At 44.7% G+C, this 10,637-nt stretch overlaps 1 long non-coding RNA gene across 1 annotated transcript; it reads left to right on the top strand.

The window, feature by feature from the left end:
- The first annotated feature begins 7,211 nt into the window (after nucleotides 1–7,211).
- LOC144164265 (uncharacterized) lies at nucleotides 7,212–10,340 on the top strand. Its single transcript, XR_013321123.1, has 2 exons — nucleotides 7,212–7,538; nucleotides 8,940–10,340. It is a non-coding gene; the product is annotated as an uncharacterized LOC144164265 (long non-coding RNA).
- Nucleotides 10,341–10,637: the final 297 nt, after the last annotated feature.

Genomic DNA, 10,637 nt, shown 5'->3' with positions numbered 1-10,637 from the left:
CAGTTACATTGATGTTGCCACTTACGTCACCACCACGCATGAAAATGCATTGGCGGCAATTCCGAGTCTCGGCAAGTTCTTTATTGTCACAATGTCTATTTCGTTGACTAGGTCTGGCTGGCCAAAAAGTCAGGTTGCAGGGCTGAGCGGAAGGGTATGGAACTCCCGAGGTAGAACCCAGTGCTCCTATTATTATAAAATACACGTTGCATGAAAGATCAACCGCTAAAAGCAAGTCCAGAGCATTCTCAAACTCTGGCGCGGGTAGCAATGACGACAGTAATGAATCATGCTCTGATGTTCGGACATTGATACCGCCCGCCGATGGCATGCACCGAAACCCAGGAGAGCCGACGGCCGTCTCACCCCATGTTAAAGCAATGACCGTTATTGGGAGACATTTCCATGCCGCCGGCCACCCTCTCCCTCCCTGCCCCCCCCCCCCCCGCGCCTATTTGGGTCGGCGCACATGCGCGCAGAGCGAGCTTTGACCGACCAGCTGCGAGCTCTACGAACAAGGACCCAGCTGTGCCTTCCCTTCACGCACAAGCACAGTGCATAAAACATTAACGATAAAACATTTCGACACGAGAGGTCACATGTGCAGTATGCCTCCATTAGAACATGAATATTAAACATATTTCAGTTTCCTGACACCAGACGTAATTATAATAACAAGCTATTTGTAGCCAAAACAGACTTTACGAGCTTCTTGAAAAGGCCTTTGACGTAAGGAACGTTACTTGCCCAAACAATATGTAGTTTAAAATAATTCATCCCAAGATATCTCACAAAAGCCACCGTGAATCTCACATAATATTGCAAACCAGGTATCTGGGAGAATGTTACCAATATTAAAATATAACAAGCAGACTAATTATATACACGTCATCAATTCAAGCAGGAACAAGTCAGACATCCTTATGAACCAAACAAGGCAGCCTTGGAACATACAGATGGCCAGTTTTACAAAGCAGACTTGAAAGCAGTTTTTCCAGCCTCAACATTTTACCTGAGGTAAAATTCACAGTTGCGTGCTATAAAAACTCTCCCGTCTTGCTGTCAGTGTATTTGTGACCAAATCCCTGCTTCTGCCAACCAAGAAATGCTACTTTGTTGAAACGAGAAAAATCCGTTGAAGCCAAATACCCACCTTTTCAATTCTTATAGGCCATGGGTGTCAGCTCACATACAGTACAAAAAAGTATCAATGCAGGGGGAAGCCCTCTGCGTAAATAAGCACTGTCACTTTTGCATCATCAGCAGCACTGCCATGAAAAAAAATCTCATGAGCTATACTTGAATAATAAGGACGTTACAATGGGGTGCCATTAACTACATTAACACCCACTATAGATTCAAAGGCAGCCTGCACATTGTGCCAATGATGAAAAATCGCAAAGCCAGGCTCGACTTCAGCGTTCAGTTGACATACATGTTCAGGTGCCAGTCTCTTAAGCCTATTTATCAGACCTGACCCCCTTTATGCCTTTCACCTGAGCTCCTTCATGCCTTTCAAGAGATACTTTAACCTCTACCAATAATTTAAAATCATAAGTACAGCTGACCACTTCAAGTATTCCAACAGAGATTCCAACTTAAATGACAGCAGGCCACTGTCAAATTTCTCATGCTTTCCAAGAACTCCCTGCAAAACTCCCAAGAACTCTCCAAACACCCATAACCATAAGAACATGATGGCACGATAACAAAGATGAAATATACGGCGAAGAGGAAGACCACATCTTGAAGTGACAATGCAAGCGGCGAATCCGTGATGTGTTGCTTGCAGACAATAATGATGCCGCCATTCCCTTCTCTCAGAATAATCCGGCCTCGAGAAAACTTACTGATCACCTCATGTACCTTTAGGGAATCAAGAAAATTCTATTACATAGCAGCTTCAACTGAGTGAGTTGCTTAGGCCCTTTCATAACAGAGTAATCGATTTAAAATCAGTGATTTCTTGGGTTTCTTCTGGGAGTGCTGCTAAAGCTGAAAGTGCGCTAAAAAATATCAGCACAGACAACCCATGAAATTGCCCTGATTCTGGAAAGTATCCCACTTTGCTGCCTCAGTATCCTGAATATAAGGTTTTTTTTATCCTTCAGAGGTTTCGTTTACTGATCAAATAATAATTACAGTAATCAATATTGGCAATATAATTTACACACCTTCTCACTGCAAAAAATGTTCTCTGTACTGTATAATGTGCTACCTAGAATGCTGTAGTGAGGCTGACTTAATATACCTTACAGCTAAACGATGCTTCTACCGCAAAAAAATAACTGGCCAGTCAGAGGAAGTCACAAATATCGCATTGTGGGAGAAATTTCATTTTTATGGAGTTATTTCCACCTGAAATATTTCCCTCTCAATATATATTACCTCCATGGTGGCGTAGTGGTACGAGCCAGAAGTTGAGCTGACTAATGCTGAACTAGGCTGTTGCACAATTATCTAATAAATCACAACTTTAGCACATTCTATTGCAGACATCACTTTCAGTGTTCTAAACAATTCTTTTAGAAAGAATTACCCCTTATTTAGCCACCTATCAATATCTAATGCAAGGATTATACATGCTGCAACTGTATTTGGGAGTATTATTGGTACTACGGGAGTATTGAAAGCGGGAAGTTTAAATCTTCAGTTGCCACCGTATTGTTACAGCAGCAACCACGTTGGGCGTCTCTGTGGTGCTGCCATATCACAGTAACAACTAGCAAGGTGTGAAAGCTAAGTATTTACAAAACTTAAATACAAAATTGTGTCTTTTTGACCAGTGTTGGAGCATCCGTGATAGCTGGAATGTGAACACCATGGCCAATATTGGCGTTCACGATAACTTCTTAACAGTGAGATTTTATTAGGATGAACACTTCCTGAAATTGAGTCCCACAAAAAAAATGCCAGCTTACCCAACCAAAATGAAGATCTGGGTGTTTCTGCCAGGGCCGTCTCAAAGTGCACTTATAGGAACGTTTTGCCAACGTGTTCCGAAAAGATCCTACTGTTACCTTGAACCACAGGACAAGATGTCACTGAAAAGAATTTTCAAAACGTTATTTATAAAAAAACTACCTAAAAACGCACCATGAAGCCCAAAAATGGCAGTGCGTACTTACTTGTAGAATGCAATGAATTCATCCGGTGCAAGAGATTTAATTTGTTCCCTTGCGATCATACACTTCCAAGAGGGGGTCCAAATACGTCATAGAGGACGAATACAGAATGTAGCAATCTGCTTTCGCACTATAATTTCTACGTTCAAGGAAGAACAGAAATGGATTAATGTTTGGTGCACATCGTGATGCAACAACTTTGCACCTAAGCGTTTTGAAAATTATTCTGACTCTTAAGCTGCCACTGACATTGATAGCGAAAATTGCAGGAATGGATTATTTTTAAACTTACTTTGTCATGTTAGAACTTCTAATAGTCAACACGTGAGCTTTATGGGTAATTATTCTGAGGCCTCAGGTTACCACTCACATTGACAGCATAGAAACGGCACCCCACTTTCTCCGTGTTTCCACCTACCTTCCCCTCAACAAAAAGGAACGTTTTGTTACTAATGTACTGTTAAGACAACAACTTTTACTTTATTTTTTATTTATTTATTTTATTTCAACATACTGCAGGCTCTTCAGGGCCCATGCAGTTCTTTACACGTCAGTGAGCCAACTAAAATTGACTAGTATAAATAGAACATCGCAATTCATCGAATGCATTGTAAGAAACATGGAACAACTACACACACAGCACAGATAAACGTAATCAGTGCTGCCGCTAACGCCTTGAACGCACATCAACATTAGGCGGAATACCGTGATTATCACAGTAAACATTTATGGTTCTCCGCAGACCAACACAACGCAATTAGCACGAAAGTTTGAAGACACCGATAAGTCAAAAGACCGACGCTCTGACAAACAATTTGTGCAGCGTGTGCGCGGGAGACAATAGCGAGCGACTAACCCGAGAAGATTCAGTAGCGCCGACAAGTACAGCAACCGTCAATATACAATAAGCAACACCCCACCAGACTCGAGAAATTCGCGCACCAGAAACTTTCTTAATAGCACAAGCTAACGCACGCAGTCAGAAATGTCAAGCCGACTCCGACCCAGAAACACGCAAGCCTAAGTAAATAACGGCAGCAAACGTTTCTCGCACAGGAACAAAAGGCAGCGGAGTGGCATGTTTATCGGACGCAGTGATGAACAGTTAAATGAACAACAACCGTTACCAGAACATAAATAAGCAGCACTGACCTTTTTTGCGCCTCCTGGCGAAACTTCACTTTGTTGATCAGTAAATACTGCCCGATGATATGAAGAAATCCGCAGTTTCACGCAACAACCAAACAGGTAATGGTACCCGCCAGTCTGACCGACAGAGTGTTTAGTATATCAGGCGCATAACGCGAGCAATCGCGAAAACAGCCAGAGGACGCCACTAGTGGGGCTGCATGCAGACGAACAAAAGTAGCGGCGTAAACGGAATACTACCTCGATGCGTAAACATTGAGAGATAGGGGCGATGCTGTCGTGAAAAGTGTTCACGCACTGCCGTTTTTTTCTTACCGTCGTTGTACCCGTTGTCGTCTCACTATAAATTTACCATGCATCAACGCTACCTTGCGGCGGCCAACGCATGCGCACGGCATGCCGCACTGAAGAGGCGGTTGTTTCGTAATGATTTCGGCCAACATTGTCTTCCTCCCTGGCTTGGGCGATGCGCGCCGTGGTCACTGACCAGACCACGGGAGAGATCAAAAGCTCGGCACCCTTGATCGCTTATATTTGATTGGAAAATGGGAGTATGTCTCTCAGTGGACGTCTACCTGGCGCTGAGGCTGGAACAAAGATCACAGTGTAAGAATATTTAGGTGTTGACACTCGCCGGCCGCAGGGGCAAAGTACACAGCCAGATCGTGTTCGACCTTAGTGCATGCGCAGACCGCAGCGGTGCGGGGGCGCTGCGAATGAGGGGCCGTCTATCGCTTGCGGAGTAGCGGGCGCAGCTGCGGTGAATGCGCGGCGTGCTTGACTTTCCGTGTCATTCACGTTGTTTCGGTGTTTTCTGCTGCCAGAGTGAGGAGTAGACATTATGATTCAGCTTCCACGCTGTGTTCGTCACCGATCACTGCGGCACGTGGCAAGTGGAAAAAAAAATAATTTTTTTATCCATATGCTGAATGCATACATGGGTGGGGCCTAGACAGAGCAATGCTAATAACACAGCAAATCGTTATATCAAAATGTAAAAACAAGGATAAAAAGAATGTTGATTTGCTCAGAAGTATGGTTTTTTGCGCATCCGTACTTTTGTGCAGATACTACGCCGACGAAACAAATAACAAAGACATTACTAAAGCAGAAAAACGAAAATTGTTTCGCCGCAGGATCTATTTCTTTTTATTTTTTTACCTGTAGCGTATAGCAACCCCCGAAAATAATTTCTGGATACGCCACTGTGGGAAATAATAGACACCGCAATGTAAGGCTTCAAATTAAAACCAAATTGGATTATTCAAATCGTACAGAACACGTGCACCAGTTGCATTCTTTCGCTGATGCCGCAGTCAGTGTTACACTTATGTTGTTCGATTGAGCTCCCTGATCAGTAAAATCTCACAATATCATAAGACTGGAGGTCACAAGGTCCCCGGACGAAATAATTTAGGCTTCCGCAAATTTTGACAAAAAAAGCGTGCATTGATAAGGATAAAGAAAGGAAACTGAAACATGAGCTGTTGTATTTTCCTTTATTCGCCCTTGTCTACGTGCAGTTTTTTTTTGTCAAAATGTGAAAAGAACCAGTTAGCCCAAGTTCCAAATTTATTAGAAATAATTGAGGCTACCGATGCCGGTATCTTCCGTGTGTTTTCAAAGAAGCATTTAAACATGCACACCACACGCCGTATGCTATGGCAGCGATGCGGTTAAGTTTATACAGCCATCGCGGGCCAAGTTTTTACCCGCTGCACATTTTGGTTTAACATAATACGTTTATAAAGCTGTCAAATTTGCCCTGATCCTACTAAGTTCGGTGGAGAATTTTGTGGTCCACGAAGTCGCCTTACCACGCCGACTGCAATTATTCCAAACTGACATCCGCCAATTCCAGTTTCGAGTCGCGTCAGTATTCTACATCTGGCGTGCACGGCTGTGTTTCCGTGAGATAGACAACCGCTCAGCATCGTCGGTATCGTCGTGAAAGCCGAGCTTAATAGAGAAACGCCTGGGACATTTTCACTGACCATTTTCGCGTCGAGTAGGCAGCACTGCAATGCCTTAGCCATTAAAATGTCGCATATGTATTGTCTTGGTTTTGCTTCGTTCCGGGCCCTCGCGCATACAACGGCGGAGGCGTCACGCTACACAGCAAAACAGCGCGGGTTGTGTGCCTAGCTATGGAGGTACCATTTCTGATACAGGCGAAATACGAAAGCGTCACTGACGTCTCTGGACACGTTAAAGAACCACAATTGGACGAGTTTTCCATATTCTCTACACGGCGGGCATTACCACTTCACACCTTGGGCGATTTACACTGCTTAAGCAACATTTTATGCTACGCGTAGGCTCTTCAGCCCAAAAGGGCGAGCGTGTGCGTTTAGCACAACCTTTTATTTTAAAAGGCGGTAAAGTAACCACGCTCTCGGGAGTCGTGCGGATGAGCAAAATAAAAATTATTCGCAATAGAAGCGTTTCGACAACTAGCTCGAAAGGGTCGCACGACCGCGTTCTCGCTGCTGTTCTGCGCACTGCTGGAGTTTCTGTGAGTAAACATGAAACCAGCCGAAAATTATTTGGAGTCGGCAGCATTTCCAATCTGTCTGTGCCTATCGGCAATTACAAAACTTCACGTACACGCCGCTCCACCGAACGATCCCACAGCACCTGGATTACGGCTGCCGTAGCTCGGCGAGCAGACAGGCCCTCTTGGTGGGGCGCACTCTGGCGGCGTTCCTGAGAAGCGCATGGAGCGGGGAACAAGATCTGGCCGCGCCACCGCGCGCAGTGTGAACACCTAGATATTCTTACACCGTGGCTTAGATATAGGCCTCCTACGAAGGAGTTTTGGCGACATGCAGCGCCCCTAGCGGCCGATGCCTCTGGGTAGTACAAATGCAGACGACCCTCGCCCATAGAGAAATAAAAAATTAGAAGAGTGGACACACGGGCTTATCGCGGCCGAGTGGCCTGACTCGCGCGCCGTCCGGCAGTCGGCGCAAGTGGTAAAAAATTATATATTTAAAATAAACTAACACACAATATTATACTTTTAAAATTTTGTTACACATTAGACTACACATTTTTATTTGTGTAATAAGTTGAATGGCTGTCAATGTAAATTTTTGTGGCTTCTTTGTGCCAAGCCTGGCCAAGCCGCAAGCGCAAGCCGCCATTTGGCTCTTCCGGCAGCGTTTGCACGTGCGTTTCTGCAGCCTCGTGCTAACCTCTGTTGTTGAGAAGGAAACGCCTAGCGCTTTATTTGCGACATCGGTTTTGCATCCTGAACGAAAGGTGAGACTTTCTTTTTTAAAGTGCTGGTGTGGCGTATCATATTTACGTTTCCTTGTACTGCAAACGCTGCGAGCACTGAGTAACCTCAGGGAATGAGGCATAGCTAGTGCTGCGTCTTTAAGATAAGCGCTTTGGAAACGCGCCGGAAAGGCGTAAGACACCATTTTTTAGCTGGACGTAATGGTATTTTAGGCTGGTTGTGCAGGTTTATCTAGCGCTGAGGGATGCCAGCGGTACGCGCCCGTCGTCGCACGTAGCGTTTACGTGCCGCAAACGACGGCTGTGAGTTGCGGAAGTGGCCGGCCGGCCGGCGGTCCGTAGGCGAAGCAGGCGTTGTGCGCTGTCGCTGCACTGAATTACGTGAGCCGCAGGCTGCGTTGTATTATACTAGCTAGCCATTGCAAGCTTGGCCAACTGTTACTGCTATTATGGCCGTGATGCGCTGCAAAGCCGTCCGGGCTAACGTACACGGCGAAGTAGCCGTATCTGCATTAATTTGGCTTATCTGGGCATAACCAGTAGCCGTACACTCATCGTAAGTTTTACACATGGGTGCATACCAAGCTGCCTGCGTACAAAGCGAACCCGCTCGCCGACGCCGATAACGCGCGCTCGTCGCTTCGCTTTGGCGCGCCAGGTACGGTAAAAACGCGTCTTTCGTCGGCAGATAACAGCTTTGCTCGAGGCGGGGTGAGTGGGCAGTGCATTGAAACCATCAAATTTGGTCTTCGTTCTACATCGTATATCAATTCCGGTATCGCAGGCATTGCATACAACTGTTCCACACTTGCCGTTTTTTCAAGCGTTTGCTCTCTTTTCTCTGGTCATATTTTGGCTAGTTTCATTAAACACGTATTGCGCAGATTGCACCTATTCAGTCGGAACTGTGTGTTTCTTGTCATATCTTTTTAAGGCATGGCCTTTGGCGGTCAGTAGTACTCAGTACGACGCTCACTGCTGCTTGCCATGGTGCCCACACAGCGCCCAAATATACTTTCGCCAGGTGCCCGTTCTCGGGATGCGTTTCTTTCGCGAGCCCGTGGGGCAACAGGTTTGTTTAACGTTCAGCTCGCTCTCGCTCTTTGTCCTGATTTTACAAAAAAGACAAAGGGATTCAGGCTATGTGAGCAGCGTTATCATTCTTGTTAACCCAAACAATAGGTGAATTGCATTAAGAATGTGCCTAACCAGTGTTGCGAAATTACAAAGACCCATATTTTAAGTGTTGCTAATAGCTTGACCGCATGATTGCTGAATAGAATAAGAGAACTTGTGTTTTAAATAGGTGGCATGCACTGGAGGCAATACTTGAATACTAGTTGCAGTGAAATTTACAGACTATTCGCATATCATCTGTCATTGCAAGCAGTTTGTGTACTATATCACCTATCACCTGTGCAGGTCTACAGGTGCCCTCAAGACAGAGCCAACCAGCCAGCTGCATTCGTCATACCAAACATGGTGCAAGCACTTCATGAATCGTGCCCTCACAGGACTCGCAGAAGTGGCCGTGCCAACTGTTCTCCCAGAGTTATTCAGTTGTATTGATGACTGCCTGCAATGCTTCTTGCTACCTCATTGATGCTTCTGATGGATACCGCAACTGTATTCCATCTATTGAACCTTGCCATTAGCACCTAAAATCTAACGCAAGTCTCGGCACTCAATAAGGCGTGACCACTGAAAAGACTATCGTTGACTCAAGGAACAAATGGTTTTTTATCACTGACATGCCTCATATCATTAAAACCACTAACAACAGCGTATACAGTCTCCAAACTCCACTCGCAAGTTATTGTTGCTGCTAGTTGTAATATTGTGAAAACAGTACATTCAGAAAAACCCTTTTACATTATGAAGACTGCCAGGGTAAGAGGTCATGGTAAATGTCGTTTGTCACCATATGTGCTGCCTGTTGTCGGACTGGCCTAGATGAAGAGAACCATGCTGGGACCTACGTTGTCAAATGCTTATGGGATTCTGTAATGCGCCACCATTGTCTCATACACGAGAAGCATATACTGCTTCCCTGTTTCTTATATTAAACTGTTCGTATTGACAGCGGAAGGCATGAATTTGTGTGCCTTAATCGAGCCTGGAACCTGTCGGTTGACTACGTGCACGTACCTAAAATATCCCCGCCTGGCCCTTTGCCTTTACTGGGAAGGCAACGCTTTCGTAAGGTAACCCGGCTTCTTGGGAAAATGCACCATTGCAAGAAACCAATAGTAAGGTGATTTTTTTCCTCTTAACCTTTTTCGTGTGCATCTCCACATAAATGGGATTTCTGTTCAATTACTGATACTGATTTGAAGTTGCCCCGAGGCAATAGATCTCATTAGCGTTCATCAAATAAGCGAGGCCATCAAAGCTAAAGTTTTTCCCTTCTTCCACATCCTAACTGGAGAAATTGCCAGACTAAGAAAATTATCTGCGGAGATAGGGGTTGTAAACAGTTGCAAGTATCCGAGTGTCTAGATTATGTTATTGTTGATATTTTTGTATGACTGCAACAGCGCACACAGTCTGAGGGTGTCGTAGATACAAGTAAACCTGTGGATGGCTGAGTTTCTGGGTTTTCTGCATTTTCAATTACCGTGGAGAAAAAATCCTTTGTGTGGTTGTGATACCTTTACTTGTGCATTTTTTTTTTCATTCCTGGAAACGTATTTTCCTGTCACTACTGTGTATTGTCTCTGTTGTGTATTACTCACTGTTTATTATTATATGTGTGTTGCAAAGAATGATGACAATTTGAACTTGTTCCGTTTAGTGCCATGCAATAAATATTTCTTCATTTATGGTGTGTCTCTTTTATGTGGCTCGGAAACATGTGAACACGCGACAGAATTCTTAACCAAGTGTGACTGGTACTGTAAATTGCAATTTCACGTTTTCAGAAAAAAGTTTTTTTTTGTAAAAGTATACGGGCACTAAGCCTGAGAATGATATATTCAAATAAACACTAATTATTGCATGAAAGCGTCCGAATACCGTACCGATGCCCGTCGCTATGAGCAGCGCTTTCCAGTCCTTCAAACTACCCGCCAAAATCGGTGTCCGCGAAACCGAAACCGAAAGTGAACGTACGAAAGTATG

The sequence above is a fragment of the Haemaphysalis longicornis genome, unplaced genomic scaffold (genome assembly GCF_048455015.1).
Source record: "Haemaphysalis longicornis isolate Haplotype H1 unplaced genomic scaffold, Haemaphysalis longicornis Haplotype H1 scaffold_13, whole genome shotgun sequence".
Classification (NCBI taxonomy): Eukaryota; Metazoa; Arthropoda; class Arachnida; order Ixodida; family Ixodidae; genus Haemaphysalis; species Haemaphysalis longicornis.
Note: the sequence above shows the minus strand (reverse complement) of the source record. Positions and strands in the feature narration are given on the sequence as shown.